Raw genomic sequence first — 19,451 nt, 5'->3', positions numbered from 1 at the left:
CATCCCCCGGGACTTTTTGCAATAATGATGTTGTTGGCTCTGAAGCCTGTGTTTGTCCAGCTACAGGAAAGTGTGAAAGAGAAAAGCCAAACCTGCTAGAGGAACATTCATCAATACTGATGCAATGTTTGCAAGGCATTTAAATGGTATGTTGCGAAGGGCAATCAAGAATCCTACGTGAATTAGGCTGTCATTCCAACTCAGGTAATTAGTTTCCATATACCCACTTTCCAAGCTCCCCTGGAAATCCCCCTGTAACCTGGCAGGTGGTTATTCAAGCTAGAATTACTAGAAAATAAGAGAGAAAAACGGTTACGAGTGATTCTCACACAGAGGTTAGTTGTCATAAAGGCAGACACAGATTTGAAGCCTCTTCACTACAGAGCCTGTAATCTAGAAAGAAACAGAAAATGTTTAGAGAGGGTGAAACAATGTATACATTCATTAAATATATCCGCAATTAAAATATTAAAGGAAATGACAATTATTTCCAACTGCTTTCAACTTTGTTCTTGATAATTACACATGATTATAAGCATCTATGTACATTTAAGGAAAATCATGCACCGCAAAGTGACATTACAATTATTTAATTTAATTTAATAATTTAATTACAGTGGGACTCAAGGCTCGGAGTGAAATTACACTAAAACCTAGACCAACACAGACATGAGCCTCAGCCTGAAGAGCTTAAACAGAGCTCTGGTGCACAGCAAATCTACCTTTATTTTTTTGTTTCCTTCTTCTAGATGGGTTAATTACAGCAGCCCATGAGATTTATGAACAGTTTAAAAATACGGTAGAAACAATCTGAAAGGACAGACAAAGCCTGGTTCCTTAATTGATGTAATCTAATAAAAATGAGGCAGAATTATAGTCACTATACTTAGGAATGCTTTGGGGCAATTTTTTCAACAGAAGGACAGGTTTATAAATATGGGCTCTTTTACAAACTGCACTATCCCTAGATAAACAGGACACAGAGACAACCCGGGTACATATGTTTGTTCAAGGATTGCCTGAACCCATCAGATTAGGACTTTCAGCAGCAGTAACCTGCTTTACTGGTTGAAGGGGAGCTGTCTCTAGTTACTTTTAGTCCTTTACGGGTGCGACAGCTGTTGTCTGGACCAACTCTGAGCAAGGAACAACAATTTCCAAAGCTAAACCACCAGATCTTCACAGCTTGAGGACAGGATTCAGGCTTTATAATTAACAGTTATAATGATAATATGTGCCGATGAATGGACGTGAATCGAGACACAGAAGTTGACTAGTGACTCTAATAGAAACATAACTAGCATTTTTATGACTATGTTAAGAAACAGGTTTTCTGAGTGGAATTGCTTTTGAAGAAGAAAAAGGCTCCTACACAATAAAAACCTGTGATTTCCCTCATCCATCATCTTGTATCTTTGCATCAGATAATCCTTAAGGATAAGGATACAGCAAGAACTTCATCCACTGCACATTTTAATCTAGGAAATACACTATCTCAAGTGAAACATTTTAATGCTTCTTTATTTGGGAAACACGAAATGAGGATTTAGCAGACCTCACATCTGTATTCTAAAATTCAGAATGACTTCTAAAACGGAATTATTTAAGGAAAATAACCAAGTTACGTTATTTGATGTGCCAGTACTGTGTTATTCTTGCTCCCCCATGGCATGTTAGAAGACAAGAAGGAAGAAACCTGATGGACTTCCACAAGAGACTCGGAATTTGCTCACCACCAGCTGTTCAGATGCTATTGACTAATGCTTAGTGACCAACTGTGACGATCCTTTTAATTCCATCAAAGCATACTTTTGTTCCCAATGACATCGTAAGCAACAACCCAATAGAGTGGTTAAAAAATAATCATAGCTTCTGTGTCATTGCACGTCAAGAACATTCTGAACTGCAGTTACTGTGTTGGAATGATAAATCTCGTGACTGCTAAAGGAAATAGCACAGTATTGATTTTAAAGTATTATGTGTTGAACATCGCTGATGCACTGGGCAGACAGAAGATAATGTCACTCACTCTGAGAATTTCCAAATAAAGTTAGAAATAGACAGTACAATGCAGATACACGAGACACAAGAAAAGACTTAAAGGATGTAAACTCCAAAGACTGGAAATGTGTCCCTTTTAATAAATCCACACCAACAGTTTAGATCTGAGGTCTCTACAGCTTGAGTGTCAAAACCTAAATCCCAATCAGCAAACTACCACGGGTCTGTCTCTGAGATACAACATGGAACTGGAAGATCCAGCTCAGATTTGACGATCTGAGTGCCCCTTGGCTTTTAAGGCGTCGTTTCCCTCAGTTTACGTTGTGCCATGTTGCACCGTTTCTGTATTTTGCCATCTGTGTGAGGTCCAGCTCAGGAAGGCGTCCAGCGAGCCAACCGCACACCACCAACCCCTCAACCTCCACCGACCCGAAGTGGGGGAGGCTTCCCCCAACGCTTCGCTCCACCGCGACCCGAGCCCCCACTTTGGCGGGACAGGGGCGGCCGCCTCTCCCAGGGCCAGTGCCTCGCCGAGGTCCCTCGCGGTGACACTCCGGGAGGACGGAGCGCCGCTCGTAAGCGCTTCGTCAGCATCTCTCCACTGTCACCCGGGGAAAAGCGGGTGTGATTTTTGCCAAGCCACTTCAGCCAGCTGGTAGCCGGGTGCCGCCGGTGGGCCAAGAGCGGGGCTGGCGGGAAGCTCCTCCCCAGGGGTGTAGCACAGGAAGAGGTGGAGGTCGGGGGAGCCGCCGGAGCTCCCTGCGAGCCTGTGGAGTTACCGTTACCCGTTTTACTATGTGTGTGTCTTATATTACAGCCATGCTGCACATCAGTGGCCAGAGCGAGGGGAGAGGGGAGGAAAAGCCTGTTTACACAGACTGCAAACCGCCTGGGGAATAATGCAGGAAAGGAAGTGAGCCGGCTCTCTGTCTGACTGCTCTGACTTCCTGCTCGCTCTCTCACACGGGCGCACACACACACACACACACACACACACACCGGCCGAAAAAAAAAAAAAAGATTAAAAAAAGGGAAAAAAAATAGGGGGAAAAAATCAGGATCTCGTCACAGGAGCAACAGAGCGTTTGCAGAAGACTGTCAGCATGGAGAACCGGGGGATTTTACCCAGCTCCCTCTAAACTACCAGGAGAGAGCGGAAAAGTCCCTCAGGCTCTGGGTAGGTACAAGTGCTGCTGCGCCTGCCCCGAGTCCCGCAAAGTTTCGGGGGGCTTCGGGGAGGGGAGGAGGAGGCCGGCGGCTGCTGCGGGGGCCGGCACCCCCCTCGTTGGTGGGACAGCGCGGGGGGGGGGACACGACTCCGCGGGGCAAACCGCGGGCTGGAGGTGAGGAGCGCCGGGGGGCAGCGCGGGGCGGGGGGCTCGGAGCCCCACACGGGGCCCGGGGGTCCTGCCCCAGGCTCGGGCCCGGCCAGCGCGGCGGTAACGAGGGCAGGGGGCGGCGGTTGGAGGGCGCCGCGGGCGGCGAGGGGGGCTCCCGCCGCCTCAGGGTGCCCCCCGCCCGGGTCGCGGGCTGCCCCGGGGCCCCGCCGCCCCCCGGGAGCTGGCGGGTGTAGGTGAGGGGCGGGAGCGTGTGTGGGGGGCGGGCGGGCGCGGGGCAGGGGCCGGGGTGTGAGGAGAGGCAGGGCCGGGCGGGGGGCGCAGCGGGTCCGGGGGAGCCCCGGCACCCCCGGCTGCCCCGCAGCCCCTTCAGCGGTGCCGGGTCGTACCCTGCCCCCCCTCCCCGGCGGTGTCCGGCGGCCGGGGCCGCGCGGGCCTGCCCCCTACGAGCAGCATCCTGATAACGGCGTTTGGGGCGGCGGGGGCCGCCTGGGTGCCTGTCAGGGCGGCGGGGGGCGCCGCGGGGTCCCCGGCGCCGCTGCGAGGCCGAGCGGGGCCGGGAGTGGAGGGGGGAGGGAAGGGAAGGCTCCTGCAGAAACTGCAGAAGGGGCTTTAAAAAAGAAAAAAAAAAAAAAAAAAGTGTCGGGAGAGTTTCTGGCTTGTCTGGAAACAGCAAGACTAATTGCCATGCGCTTCCGGTTTGAAACTGGCAGCAGACAACATCTTGAAAATGAGTCACTGCAGCTCACAAAGAAACTCTGTGGTTTTCTCCCTCTCAGGTTTATATATTTGCTCCTTTTTACAGTTTCCTTTGTAGTCTTCTGCCTTCTCCCCGGCCGTCCCCCTCCCCGCTTTTCTTAGCCATCCCCTGCCCCAAGACCCCTTGGCCGACGTCCGTAGTTTCCATGACCAACCGAAAAAACACTAAAAATGTTTGTAAGGGAAGGGAAAAAAAAGGAGAGAGAGACAGAGAAAGGGAGAGAAAGTGGAGAGTTGTTTTTGGATCTGGCTTTGCTGAAGGTTAGAGGGACTCTGATGCTGCAGGGGGAAAAAGTTCCCTGAATTTTCCACTGGCTGCAGGAAGAGAGCCCATTTAGTCATGGCTAAGTAATGTCTGCACACACACCAACTAATCTCATTAGGAGTTTCCGTTCCCTAACACAGGAGGGTTTTGTGAAGCCCCGTCAGCCTTTCTAACATTGCAGTTGAAAGGGAGACAAGTTACATCTTTATTTACTTAGGGGTGTAGTGCTAAGACAAGTTTATACAATGCAGCATCTTTTCGGTCATGAGGACTCCCAACTTCAGAAGTCACTGGTTTCATTTAATTTCAAGCAGAATGTCATGGTTCATCTCGTATTTTGCTCATGCAGATTTTTTTTATTATTTCAGATTAAATGTAATTTATGCATAAATAGTTTCATAGGGTGAAGTGCAGAAATGGGGTACACAAAAGGCTGTGTTACGGTAAGCATGTTCTATGCGTCTGTGATGACTGAATGTAATGGCACGATTGAAAGACTCTTGTGCCAAGATAGTGAAGTGATGGGCATGTTTGAAAAGTATATTCACTCACATAGCCTTCCTGTATTGGTACTTTGCACATCTAATTTTCAAGTGATTTTGTACATACCACTTTTGACTTAGTGGTTTGTGTAATTATTTCGTGATGATTTATTTTCATAGCGGTCGTGAAAGAAGTCTATGTTCAGAATTAGAAAGATTTTTGCCATGCCCTTTAAATTAGAAGTTAACAACCTTTTGCAAAAAAAAGTCTGAAGCAAACAAAGAAAATGGAGTCTTGCTTGCAAGTGGGTTTTAACTTAAGGAAATGCAGAAAAATGTGAATAAAATTGCATGTAATAGGAAATAATACTTAGCTATTTACTTGAATTATTATGTGATAGTATTAAACTGGCAAATATTGTGCAGAAAAGTAGTACTAATTGGAGTATACCACGTGTTTACCTTTGAGGATCTTCAGTGTTTCCTGTACTTCCTATGTCCAAACTGCACAGAAAAGTTCTTCATTAACATCACTTTACAGAGGACTTTTAGTGAATTAGTGACACAGTCTTCAGACACAGATGCCTCTTGATTTCCTAGTTGGGCAGAGAAGAATTTTTAGGATAGTGTGTAAAGCAGAAAATGCCTAATCTCTGTTTCAATCAAATGCAATCATCAGGTAGTGAGAGCTATTTTCTGGAGTTTTATTTCTTTTGCAAAGTTCTAATTTTTAGAGAGAGAGGTACCTTACTGGGCATAATGTTCAAAAATCTGTTGAATGTTACGTAAAAGTTAGTGTGGCATACAACACCAAAACTTACTGAAGAGCATTCCCTAGCTCTTATTACCTTTCTTTGAAATAATGGACATTAAATTGTACACTTATTGCATTAAATATTGGTGGAATTTCAGCATGCCATCTACAGAATCAGTGTAGATGAAGCACACACATTCATACATACCGATATATATATAGTCTGTCTACACTATATAAATTTCATATATTGTATTCACGCAGCATAAGTAAAAACACAAGTGAAAAGAAGATGCAGTAGTAGTGTACCAGTTGTGTGTTCTGTATATTTGAAGGAGCGAATGAGAAGTAATCCATAGATGTGTTAAAAATACAGCAGTTCTGTTTGGAACCAAAAAAAAAAATCCCAGTATCAAATAATGCATGATGGTTCCCACTCAAATTATAGAAAATTCTTAAAGGTGTTTTCACTGTAAGTATGATTTTATTCTTTACCTGTTTTAATTTACAAAATATAAAAGTGTGTGAGAGGAATATATACTGTCTGCTAAGGGATGAGATACTATCATAATTGCTTATATCTCAATTTTCCAAATCACCTCCTTGAGTTGTTCCTAAAAAGAAAAAACCTACAGGCTTATATCCTTTCTGGTATCGCCAACTCCACCTAGATACAACAGCTGAGATAAGCGACACACTCTCAGGGGGAGAAACTCAGCTATAGCCTTCCTTGTAACGGTATTTCTAAATCACTATGCACATGGATGATTTTATATGTAGAAACAAAAATCTGTTTTGTTTTATTCATTAGCAGTTCTCACTGCTTACTGTTTCACAGTGGTTGTTTGCTCCTGTAACTTAATGTTATTTCATTAAACCTAAATCATGAAAACAATTCAAATATTTCACTCCAAAGGCTGAAGTATTCCCCTTTGCTGTGCATAAAGTCCAATTACGTAAACTTTACCTTCTCGTTGTAACGTCCTTCTTGGGATGGAGGCATTCTTATGGTAGAGGTGTTCTTATGGGAAGGTATTACTGATCAAGTGACTTAATGTAACTGAAGCTGGAATTTACCTTAGTTTAATAATCTGTTCTGGAGGGCTTAGCACAGAACGAAGGTCATTGTGCAGGTTCACCAAGGTGCATGGAGCTTGCTGCTTGCACTGCGGGTCATATGTTTACATGTAGAAAGGTAGGTATGTGTAATATGGACATGGAGGTCCATCAGCTGTATAGAAAATACAAATCTTAGCCTTGGGAATGCAATCACGTGACAATGTGTTGCTTCAGAAGAAAGAAATAGATGCCAAAATAAACCGACATTTGAAAGATAAGGGAGAGTGGGATAAGGGTGGGAGAACCAACACACAGTTATTTGTGATGCATGTATTTATAAAAATTTATTTTAGCCAGTGTATCTTGGTGACATCACAGAAAATTTGTATGCTCCTGTAGTTACTGTTATCTCTGTGAGTCGTTCTCTGTCATAGTACTAAATAATCTAAGATAGGAAAGAACTGATAAATTAGCTAGGACTTCCCACAAAGATATGGCAAGTTGGACTTATGCAATACAGACTATTTATCAGTCTGTGGTTTTCTTCTGGTAGTGGTGGCTCCATGCCTGGGCGCTGCTGCTTGAATCCATCTTGGAGCCGTGACACTGATTATAGGACACTCTCAGCCTGGGCCAGTTTCAAAGAGGGCTGTTGGTTTTGAGCTGCTGTGTATCTTTTGTAACCACACCCAATGGTTCATGCAAGAAGCTGTCACTCACGGCCCTTTGAAAATCATGTTGCGCTGTGTATCCCTGGATTGATTCACCATGGCTTTCTCCTCGGTGTTTCCCACAAGAGGGAATCTCACAGTCTTGAATCATTAGACAGATGTTTGCTTCGTCTGTGGCTTGTTAAATGAATCAACTAATATTCTGGAGGCTGTTGAGAGCTCTTGAAAGACTGAATATGTCTGTTCTCATGTTGAAGTTTTTTGTTGAATAATGAGTGATTAAAGAATTAGTCATGATTTTGAGGAGAATGTCAAGGTGTAGGCACAGCAAGTCCAGCTCACTGCACTGCAAAATACAAGGCTGCACGTATGGAAACAGAGCAGATGAAGCACAAAGTACCTCTTATCTATGCACTTCACAAAAAGAAAATGCATCTTTGTCCTTAAAACTTTCTTTAACTCATTATCATTTTATATGCCAGTAATTATATCAGAATTCAAATTCTCAAGGGTTTGCTGTTAAGAGTGGATTTTAATTCAAAAGCTCTTTGAAGGAGACTTGCTGCTTTTCTAAAAACAAAGACTAAAGAAAATACCTGCTGTAAGCATTGATATGAAAATATCACTAAGGCACTACCTGCCAGCTAATTCAACAGCAATTAATAACTGTATAGTCCTTCCGCATTTTTAATTTTGTATGAATACTGTGGTAGTTTTTGCAATATCTAGAAGTACCCTGGAATTGTTGATCTGCTTAATCAGTGTAATTCATGGTCAGTATCTCACAGTGTACCGAATAACTATTTAAGAAATTATTTTATATTACTGTTAAGAACATTACAGGCCAAATTTTGCCATGCCTTAAGCAGATACAGCTCAGCTGAAAATGATACTTTTTTACTCCTACGGAGTTACGGTTACCAACACCATGTCTGATTGTGGCCTGCTTGCTCAAGTAGCATTGCTGTGACTATCGAGAGCATTGAGATTTGTCCTTTTCGTGTCTGTGGATCCATAATTATTTTTGAGCAGTTTTGCAGATGCCTATGTTGCAGTTGAGCCTACTGTAGTCCTTCCAGAGGAATCCATTGACCCCTCCGTGCATGGGCCACATGTAGAAAACTGCTCACCTGTATGCTGACATGAAATTTTAAGATAAATATCAATTAACTATGTAAAGAAAGGTTTCTAAAGACTATACCATGTGCTCTGTCTACATCTGAGCAGTTAGATACAGCTCAGGTCTTCAGGAGAATTTCTGTAGGAAGCCACAAACTTACTTTGTTTTGATCTTTTAAAGCACTTAGGCATGTATTTATTTTTGAGTGTGTCAGCACTTCTGTGAATGCACTGAGACTAACTGCGTGTTGCACACATTTAAATGCTAACTTACGCTTTCAGTGTAACTAAGGCACTGGAGTAGCTCTTGCTTCCTCTGTGCAAGTGTCCTAGTCTTCCATAGCTTTGCTCTAACTTTTGCAGTGTCGGATGTGTGAAGGATATTGCCCATTTTATAGCTTCCCCCAGACCCATTTCAGAGAGTCATTTCAATCATGTCTGTGTCTCTGATTGCCATTTTACTACTCAATATTTGAAGATTCAGAATATAGCTTTGCAAATACCGATTACTACATGTTAATGTATTTTGGCTCTCATGCAAACAACCCTGTCTTAGTTCCTTCAGCTTTACAGTATATGATTTTTTTATCTTGATCCTAACTTGAGGATTGTTTGAGGTACTAGGAGAGGAAAATTTACATCTTACATATTGTCTTTTAGTTTTAGCTGTCATTAAATTATGTAATGAGTCATTTGGTTGTAATTTTTATGATTCTTACCAATCATTCAAAAATGGTAAAAGCTTCCTAAGCACTAACCTAAATATTAAGTCCTGTTAATACAATTTTACAAGATGGGTCTTTCTCTGAAAATATTAGTGAACAAGCAAAGAAGTTTGTGTAAAATACACTTTTGCAGTTGTACAAAAAAAGGGTAGACTTGGATTATATACTTTATCTAAAGAATCTAAATGTTTTTAATCAAATGTCCTCCTATAAGTTTCCCATCCTCATTTTGCAACTGACAGTTCATCTGGAAAACTGATTTCTGTTATGCTTCCATTTGCATCTAATGTGGTGACAGCACCTCTTTACTGTATCTCTGTATATTTCTTCATCTCTTTTTTTTTTTTTTCTTGATATGAAGAAAATTGATCAGATGTATTTTAGTTTAAGCTTTTTAGGAAGGATGCTAATGAGTGTTACTGTTTTTAAATGTTTATATTGTGGTAATGTTGAATGGCCTCTGTTGTATCAAGTCACAATACAAAAACTTTATAGACTCAAGTACCACTATTATCTCTTCCCAGCAATTAGCACTAATTCATGAGAAGAAACAATCTTCAAAAACCATTTAGAAAGTAAGAACAAATTCCTATTGCAGTTCTGTTAGCGAAATCTGGAGAAAGTTGACTACCTTCAGAGAATTTCTTCCATGCTATACTAATATAGCTGAGATGGGAATGTGGGTTTAGATTCTAGATATAGACCTCTGAAGTCTGGTGACTCAGAGCAGACTCAGAGCAACTGGCATGTGTGGTTAGTTTAGCAAACTGTGAGCGTGGAAGAGGGCTGGTATAGAAGGTGGGACTGCAGCACTCCTTCAGTACTGCTGCTTCAGTACTGAAGCTCTGAAATGCAAATGCTTCCAAAACAGGTCAGTGTCAAGGCTGGATTGGTTCCCTGGGAGTAGGATACAGTAAAATTTACTGCAGTCTCATACAAGTTGAGGAGAGGGGATAGAGTCTTTACATTTTATTTAAACGTGGAATTTTATCCAGGTTTCAGTGTACAAATCAAAATAGCAGCTGTTGCATATCCTGAGCAGCAGAGACACTAACAAGCTAGTTGGTGTATTGATGTCGCTTCTAAACATAGACAATCTAGGCACTTTGTATACAACAAAGTTTGCTGTAATCATTGAAATACTGTCCCATTTGTCTCTCCTTCAGAGTTCGCAGCAGCCATGGGAATTAGTTTAAGTACACGGGACACAGACAGTACAGGAGAGTAACAACCAGATCTTCTGTTGGCTGAAATCTCATGTATTTTGGGATACATTCTGTTGGGTATTCCAATGATTAATGAATGATGTTAGGAGAAATGTGTAGGTGTGGCCTTCAGGTTCTTGTTGGTGTAGTTGACAAGTGAATAATGTCAGAAGATAAGAATCTTTTAATTGGGTTTCAGTTTAGCTTAGCCCATGATAAACATGCATATCAGAACTTTGATTAGCACTGAGAAAGGAGGAGAATAGCAGATTTTTGAGATTCTGACATGTAAGAGTTATTCTTAATTTAGGTTTCTATTATGAGACTATTGTGCACAGAAATAATAGCATTTAAAGTGAAAAATACGGATCTTGACTAGTGCTGTGACTAGTTGCTTACTTTTTATGACTAAGGAACTTAGACCCTGGCTCAGGCTCCAAGAAATATTGCAATAGTGCTAACATTTCTGGGAAGAAACTGTCCAGGTAACATGTCTCTGTATGTATGCAGGTTACCATCTGCTGAATTGTGTTAACACCATTTTCAGTATACTGCTATGACTGACACCCCTTGCAACATGATAATATACAGGTAGGCCTGTATATTACTTAATAGTTTAATGGCTCATTTTGCTAATTCAGCAAATTCTGAAAATTTGATGTGTATAGAAAGGTGAGCTCTGGCTGCCAGTGTAAGCTGTGATGATCTTGCTGTGCTTCAGGTTTCGCAGAAATTGCCAGCCACCTCAGTTTGCCTGAGCAGAACTCCCAGGACTACATTTCCTGTCCTTTTGGCCAGGTTCCTCTCTGCTCACAGTATTAAAAAGACCTGCTTGTTTATCAAAGTCAAGGAAAAATCGGGCGAGAGGGCAAGATTAGTTTAAAAATCTGAATATGAAATGTATTAAAAGCAATATTTGAGACAGTTGATAGTATTAATACACCATTTAAAATATTAGAGCCACTGGCATAAGTTACAAAGCATTTGGTCTGCCGTCACAAAATTGGAAATTTTAATACTTCAGTTTAAGAAGGGAGAACAGATAAGGAAAAAGCATTTACATTTGGGAGTAATCATTGCTTGGTATCTCAAGTAAACTTTCAGAACAGCCACTGTTCCTGGAGGCTATACTTTCTGCCCTCTTTAGCTGTTTTTTTGCTTTCATGCATATTTTCTCTGCATTTATCAGAGGGACTATCAGAAATTTTATATAGGACAGTCAAATAATCATGATCTGTGTCCTACTGATGCCGACAAAAATGTAAGAGAAAGTCATACGGGAAAAATAAACATATAGGGCTGGCTTTGAAAGCAGAAGTCCCTCGGATTGCAGTGTAGCATATTGCCAGCATGCCACAGATGTGCACCACATGAGCAGACAGAAAGCAGTGTGAGGAGTCTGCATTCATTTTACATCTGTCCCAAGGTGAATGGTTGGAGCCATTATGGATTTATGTAGTTTTGTTTACAGCTAGCTTTAGAAATAGTTGAGCAGATTATTTTTTTTAAGCCTTTCTCAGGGAGGCGACTAGCCATATTCCCTCTTGCTAAGGGCTTTTACTCCAGTTGGATTAAAACTGTTTCTTGAACTGCATCCTTATGGAGAATCTGAAAACACTCATGTTTTAGAGGCGGTGTCATCACACCTCTGCTTGGCAGGCAACCAGTCCTTTGTTGTATTAATTTGGAAGTTGCAGAACTTTCTTCCTTTGGACATCTGTCTCTACCTTTCTTTGACTTAGTTAAAAAAATTAAAAACTGTGAACACTGTATTACCAAATGTACCTACTGGAAGCATTATTGGGCATGTGTGTGAGTGCTTTCTTTTCTGCAGTGGAATTTGATGTTATCCTATAATATTTTGCTAGATCTTGCTGCTGTCTCTTTTGTGTTGCTCTTAACCACAGGAGTCTGTTTATTTTTTTAAATGTGCTGGTCCAGAACAGTGGGTATTCTTGTTTGAGAAGGAGACCTTATAAATTATTACTGTAAATAATCTTTTAAATTAGAATATAAAGTTAAAAGAAGACTATTATGCAGGAGCAGCAGAGTAGACATACCTCATGTGACGTACAATGAAGTACATTGGCCAGCAAAACCCTCTGTGCTTTTTTGGCATAGCCTTAAACTAGTCTGGGTTTGTGTGGCAATATTACTGTAGTTTTGCTGCGAATCGGAACTTGTGTGCTGGGGTACTCTCTAACTTTTTCTAATGTTTCCACTGGGTGGTGCTGCAGGAATTCCTTTTTTTTTTTTTTCTTTTTTTTTTTTTTTTTTTTTCACTTGAATCTGCATTTCCCAGAAAGACGCCTTTAAAATATAATAGGAGGAAGTCCTGATTTAGAAAGTTTTTGCAGTTTCAACACAATGGAAGAACTCTGAGGATGCTCTGGCAGGAAATGTCCTGGTTGCTGGATGTGGAAAAATTACCAGCATTCTGTATCATATGCAGTCAGTTCCATAAAGTGCCCTGGGCATGGATTGCACCATTAGTTTGATTTATTACCTTTAACAGAGAAAGTTCTGCATCAAGTCAAAACAAGTATATTTACACACTTAGTTTCGAGCTTATTTTTTCAAGGCCAATTAAATTAGCAGTAAGATCTCCTTTGATGAGTATTTGAAAACTTTCTGAGTAAACAAATTGATATTTGTTTTTCCTTCTTTCTGGCAGAATCACTAACTTTTCACCAACCACATCCTATTTATCACCTCTGAAGCATCTCTGTTGAGAAATAAAGTGTGAGGACTGACTCAGACTTTTGCCTTGTTCTTTCAAATGTTTTTGAGCAAACATTTGGGCAGATTTGGCAGTTGCCTTTAATCTCTCATGATATACTCATTGTTATACAGATGAATTTTCAGTGGAAAATATTACAGCTGCCTGATTTTTTGATTATTCTAGAAAAGTTTCTTTTCTTGATCAGCACCCTTTTGCTTCTGTAAGCAAATGCAAAACCAAGTGTGCTTAAATTTTTAAGAGGAGCTAAAATGTAAAAGAGAAGAATCAGCCTAGAAGATTTGTAGGCTGTTCAACTTTCCATACGGACATTCACTTTAGAACTATGTTAAAAATGTATACAGCTGAAACAGCTAGAGACTGCCATATTCCATATTTTTCTCTAAATATAGTCTTTGATATTTGTCATTATGGAATGTAATTGTTCTGGTAATTTCCATCAAGTTTTTTTAAAACTCACATTTTATTTTTTAAGTATTAATATACTTGAAAAATGAGTATGGTTTAGCAAAATCTCAATATCTAGTATTGAGAAATGGTGGTTAAAAAAGTAATGATAAAACAGTCACATTCTTTCACATGTTGTCACAGCAGTCATCTCAAGGGTTAAAATGAACCTGAGACACTTAGAAAAATAAAACCAGAGCTGCTATTACAAACTGGGACAGATGTAGGAGGCCAGGTTTCCTGTGGCCCATTTTCCAGTTTCCTGGCTGCAACCTGCAGAAATAGAGGAAGCCGAATGCTAACGTGAATGAGAAGCTAACAATGCCCCACGTCACGCTGCTCAGAGAAACGTGCTGTTGGCCAGAATTAGGATACAAAAGCAGTAAATGGACTTACAAAAAATATACACGTTTTCCAGAGTAGTCGAAAAGGAAAAAAAAAAAAAGGCATCTGTTACAGCGAAATGCTGTGTGCTTGCAAAAGCACACACTTGCTTGTAAGGGAAATGTAAGTGGAGGTGTGTGCCTGCTGTGGTGGGGCATATGAAAAGGAGCCGAATCTTTTGCAGCTGCTTTGGCTACAGGAGGAATCAGCAGTTTCTTAATATGCTAAAGGAAATTAATTTCCCTGCCCTGACTCTGCCTCTTAATCCTTTTCATGTACATGTCTGATCACCATCTTTCTGTGATTACCTATAGTGCATAATGCTGGCTAACACCTTCTATGTCTTCCTGGTTTAATTGATCTCCAGCTGATTTTTTCAGCCTCTGGACTCCCCAGCCAGTCTGTCCCACTCACCTGTCCCTCCTCTGCCCCAAGTCCCACGACCTGCTTTATAGCTCAGAGTCCCAGATGTTCCTCTGCGAACTCTCTAAAGCAACAAGGGGCTGGTTTTGAGCCTAATGCCCGGAGAGCTTCCTAGTTTTAGCCTTCAGAACTTGTTCATGTTGATTGATTGTCCAGGATCAGCAGTATATCTTTTATTTTAGAAAGGCTGTGGGGGAGCTAACATAGAGTGGGGAGAAAGAATCCAGGTAGGAACCTGGACTATGTGGGAAAACGGAAGATAAGAACACAGCTGTAACATAGTTGTATGGAAGCTAAGGACCTCTGCAGAGGTCCTGAATGCTACGGAGCTGGTTTCCAGCTTTCTGCCTTTTTCTTCTAGCTTTTCCTATGCAAGAGTCCTAGGAAACTTAATGCCCCAAAGAGTATCCTACTTATCTCACAGATCATGTCATAAATCTTTCTGATACTGAGCTTTTTATTTAGCTAGCCTTGTTTCTGAGTCTTCTGGTTTTCTACTGCCTGGATTTAAGATGGCTTGTTTATTTGTTTTATTTTGCCCAGGAGGTTAATGACTTTTTTTTTTTTTTTTACCTTAATGCCAGTTTACTGACATTTTGTCATACGGACTTTTGTATGTATTGTCTTGGTCAAAAAAATGCTAATGCAGCTCATCAGCACGTGTATTCATACATCTTAACCATTTCTAGTGTAACTTGCATAATGTTTTCATAACGCTTGCTCATGCTGGTAGAAGTCAGTCTCCATACTCTTAAGGGGAGAGCCAGTGTTTGGCATTTGGGCCCCTCACCTAAGTGAGGAATTCGGGCACCCTCTTTACAGGAAAATAATCTCTTAGATGGGATGCTTTGTCCTGTGGATGTCTCTGTCCTTTTCTATTCTGTTTGGGGAGAGTTTACGCTGTTGACTTTGCTGCCGGAGTTTAGGAATTCCAATTAGTCCCTTAATTTGGTTGAAATGAATGGGGGCAGTATGATCAGCACGGATATTCTGAGTTGCCTCCTTCCCTCATTAGTCCAGAACTTAAAATTTGATGTGTGGAGATCATATTGTATCACACTGGTCATGCAGTTGGTAGGCTTTGTATGGGGGGGGTGCACATCTGAAAGAATGTAAATTGGTAATGCAGTGGGCTGTTACTGTGCTTACCTGTCACAGCTACCTGCGAAATGGACTTTCAGAAAACTTGGTCCTGAAATACCCTTTTGCTGTCTAACAGAGCATTTCCAAGTATAATTCCTTCTAGGTGTGCCAGTGATTATTTGCATCAGCAGTAGTGGAACTGATCATGAAGTAAAATTACTAGGCTGTTTAGGTCAGATCAACCTATCAAATTTTGTTTCATGGGTTAGAAAATATCATTGACTGTCAAATGCATTGTATAAATATTTTAGAAATGGTAAGATGGCAGAACCATATGTGTTAAAGTTAATGGATGAAAACATTAATTGACTCTTTTGTCTATATGAATTTTGATTAGGCTTTCCATGACAAGGAATATGTGTTTCTCACATAGGTTACCTGTCTCATTCTGTACCATAGATGGATGTCACTATCTAAATAAGCGATTTTTAAAAAATATTTTTCTTCTAATCTATGCAATTCAGTATGTGGTTCCATGTATTATTTATTGCCCAGCATTCAAATCCTGTGCTGAGCACAGAAGTAACAGGAATATTTATTATTACTACTTAATAAACAGTTGAATGAAATGTGAAATATATACTCTGTAGGAAGTGACCACATCCTAACACCAGTTTCTGTCAAATTAAGGCAAGACACCGAATTCCCTTTGAGTCAGTAAAAATTCAAAAGAATTAGAAAATACATAAATGAAATACAATGTTTTCTGAAGATTTCCAACTCCTCCCAATCATAATTTATACTTTTTAATACAGGTGGCACATTTTTGGTTAAATTACGTGTCTTGTAATACATCTGTCATGATTCTTTTGCTCCACCACTCAAATGAGGCACAAGTTAAGGCTTAGTACACTGTATGGCCATGTTGTCCTCCCAAGAGGATAGTTAATACTTTGTGGAACCCCAAAGTAGTGCCTACAGAGAGAGGCAGGTTAATACTACTGTTGACCTGATTGGAAATGAAATATTGTGCATCAGTTAAAAAATCCTGTCACCACAGGATCTTAGATTTTTACTATTCCCCTGCAAATCACATTTTAGAGAATGGAAATGAGATATAAAGATTAACACCAGTTTACCGAATTGAAGGTATTTAAGATTTTACATCACTGTGTATGTTGAGCACATAGCTTCTGTTAAAGGTAGTTACAGCTGTGAATATTCAGTGCAACTCAGACCTGAATACCTCAAGTTGGGTACTCAGAAGAAAAGGACCATACAATTAATGATCAGCTGAAAATGTGATTTGCATGATTTGCCTCATGTAGGAATCATATACATACAGTTGTTACACAAGCAATATGGGGAGCTTTATACAGGAACTCAGTGATAGATAGAGGGATGGAGTACAATGCAGCATTGTGCTGTTTTAATCTCATTTCTGTATGGACAGACTTGGGTCATATCCAGTAGAAGATTTATGCATGTACCAATTAAGCACATTGATGCTGAATTCTGAGGTGCACTGCTCCTTTATAAAGCCTGTTCAGAGCTGTGCACTTGGAGAGTTGATGGTAAGGCAAGCAGGGTGGGGAGGAGCTGCCTAAATCTAATCCCGCTACACCCATCCACCCTGGATCCAGCACCTGAAGGGCCCCCCTGAGATTATGTGCTTATCTCAGCTGGTTGAAGAACTGATCACCAAGAACTGAGCCTCTTTGAAAAAGGTGACAGTCGCCTTTTATATAATAACCTGGTGGAAGTCACCTCTGCTTAGTCACCAGGACAGATCACGTGGAGTGGGTACTCCTGTGGGATGTTCTCACCCAGGCTTGCACTGTTCATGCATTTTACATTACGCCTATGACTGAGTCACCATGAGGCCCACAGTAGATAAAATGGAATCCAAAACTGTTTACATTTTACAAACGATAAGCATCAGAAAACAGGATCATAACGGAAAGTGTAGTGTAATGTTAGCTGTAGGTTACCCCGTGAGTGTTCTTGGGTGGAGATGAATGAAGATGGAGGAAACTGCAGCAAGATGTGCTTCGCTGTGAGTTCAGTTCCACCTAAACTCTCTGAAGGGGCGTGACTGCTGATGATCTGTAGGAAGATGGAATTTAATGTCTGGATGAGAGAATTGCATCTCTGATTTGGCTAATGGCATGGTGGTGGAGTTGGTATTGGTGCTTCTGTCATTCTCCCATGTTTAATTTCCTCACCTGAAGTTCTACTGACAGGTCTTTGTAGCATGGTACACCTGTACACATTTTAATACAATTTTGAAGAAAGATAGTTATAAGTTACTTCTAATTTTCCAGAGGAAAAAAAAGTTCTATTTGTGATTTCTTGTTTGGAAGAGTTTTATGATACAAATTGAAATTATGAAGAGTACTGCTTATAATAAGTGATGAACAGAAACTATGATTATTTTAAAGTAATATGGCTGTATATACCTACACATTTAGTGAAGGTGCAAAATTTATAAATATTAATTTAAAAGTATGTATATATGATGCTAGATTATCAGGGATACTGTATTAGCTATGATGTTATAGATAAATAATCCATTAAAGATGTTAAGACTTGCACAGATGGTGTAGTTTAAAGTTTTTTAAAGACTGTTAAGGTGACTCTGTAACTTTCAGGTATATTTAATTCTAGCTATACATTTTTTCTTGCCTTACACCATGTGGAAAAGGATTTATATAAAGTGATAAAAAATGCAATAAATCAAATGCAACAAATCAAATGCAAACCTTTGAAAGTGCCAAATCATCCATATAGGAGGTTCTGTTTCAAAGATACCTAACAGTCCTGGGAGCCTCTGCTGTCTCTTGAAGGTGCTGTGTAGTTACTGTGTTACACAGCTGGGTGTCAGGGATAGATATTTTTGTCCTTGTTATTCAGTCTGGATTCTCAGTTAATTAGCAAAATGAGGGGTAATAAAACCATCCATTAATTCTGTAAACACTTGTTTAGCCAGTGTACTGAGAAAATATTTGGACCAAAACAGAGCTCCAAATCCTGCTTTTCTGTAAAATTATTGACAACATTCTGTAGTATCTTAAACTTGCTTTTACACTAGTGAAGTTTATGCAACGTATTTTCCTTTATACTAGTGAAGTTTATGCAACGTGATTTCCGTAGTGTTGGGGCAGACTTGAAGAGGCAAATCTCCCCTCAGCCGCCTGTTGTCCTCTGCCATGTGGTAGATAGTTAGAAGTCTTGTGCCCTCTCGTGGTCAACACACCCAGGGAAACGTCAGGCGGGAAGCCTGGCATATTCTGGCTGTGTAATCTGTTAGGGCACAAACAGTAATATATTAGGAAACAAACTGAGCAAGGAAGTTAAAAATCATGAGCTGCTTTAGATGAAGACAAAAATATCCGTTGTTACACGTACAAAGATGTCAGGTAATAATTAGCCCCATTAGCACCATAGTTAACCCAGTAATACTGTCATGTTTAAATCTGCGTTAGTTAGATGTAACATGTCCAAATTAAAGTATCGGAAGAGGCCAAGAAAAAGATTATTTGATACAGTGTTAACATACTAAGGCTGGCAATGTTGTTGAAAGTGGGGGAAAAATCTCATTTTGTAGTTCTGTAGTTTAAAAGGTCAATTTTAGCGATATCTTCATTGCAATAATAAATTGTCTTCAGTGGTAACGCTCCCAGGTTTTAAGTTGTGTATATGTCTGCGCTGAGTTGGTTCTTAAGTTTGTCCTTCTATTGCAGTGCCTGAAAAAAAGGTTTATTCAAGGGAGGGCTCAGTAGCACAGGCAGTTAGTAGAGAAAAAAATATTCAAACAAACTTCAGCAGCGAAAAAATATTCAAACAACCTTAGAAGTAAGACTCAGGCACTGTTAAAAATATTCCTAGTTCTCAGTCATACGTATGGTAATGAAAGGGAAGATTCCTGTTAGAGAAAGGTTCAGGGTAAACATCACTTTACTGTACTTAAGCATACTGAACTTTCAGCATTTCTGCA

At 40.5% G+C, this 19,451-nt stretch overlaps 1 protein-coding gene across 2 annotated transcripts in view; it reads left to right on the top strand.

The window, feature by feature from the left end:
• Positions 1 to 2,634: 2,634 nt before the first annotated feature.
• The window catches only part of ELK3 (ETS transcription factor ELK3), a 39,287-nt gene continuing 22,470 nt past the window's right edge, over positions 2,635 to 19,451 (top strand). The window contains exon 1 of one of the 2 annotated variants that reach the window (XM_074827017.1): positions 2,635 to 3,178. The gene's annotated coding sequence lies outside the window, so the exon portion shown is untranslated. The remainder of the gene's footprint in view (positions 3,179 to 19,451) is intronic. The other variant, XM_074827016.1, reaches the window with a different exon arrangement.

This window comes from Strix aluco, chromosome 5, assembly GCF_031877795.1.
Source record: "Strix aluco isolate bStrAlu1 chromosome 5, bStrAlu1.hap1, whole genome shotgun sequence".
In the NCBI taxonomy this organism is placed as follows: domain Eukaryota; kingdom Metazoa; phylum Chordata; class Aves; order Strigiformes; family Strigidae; genus Strix; species Strix aluco.
The sequence above is the reverse complement of the archived record's forward strand: the minus strand, read 5'-3'. Positions and strand labels throughout refer to the sequence as shown.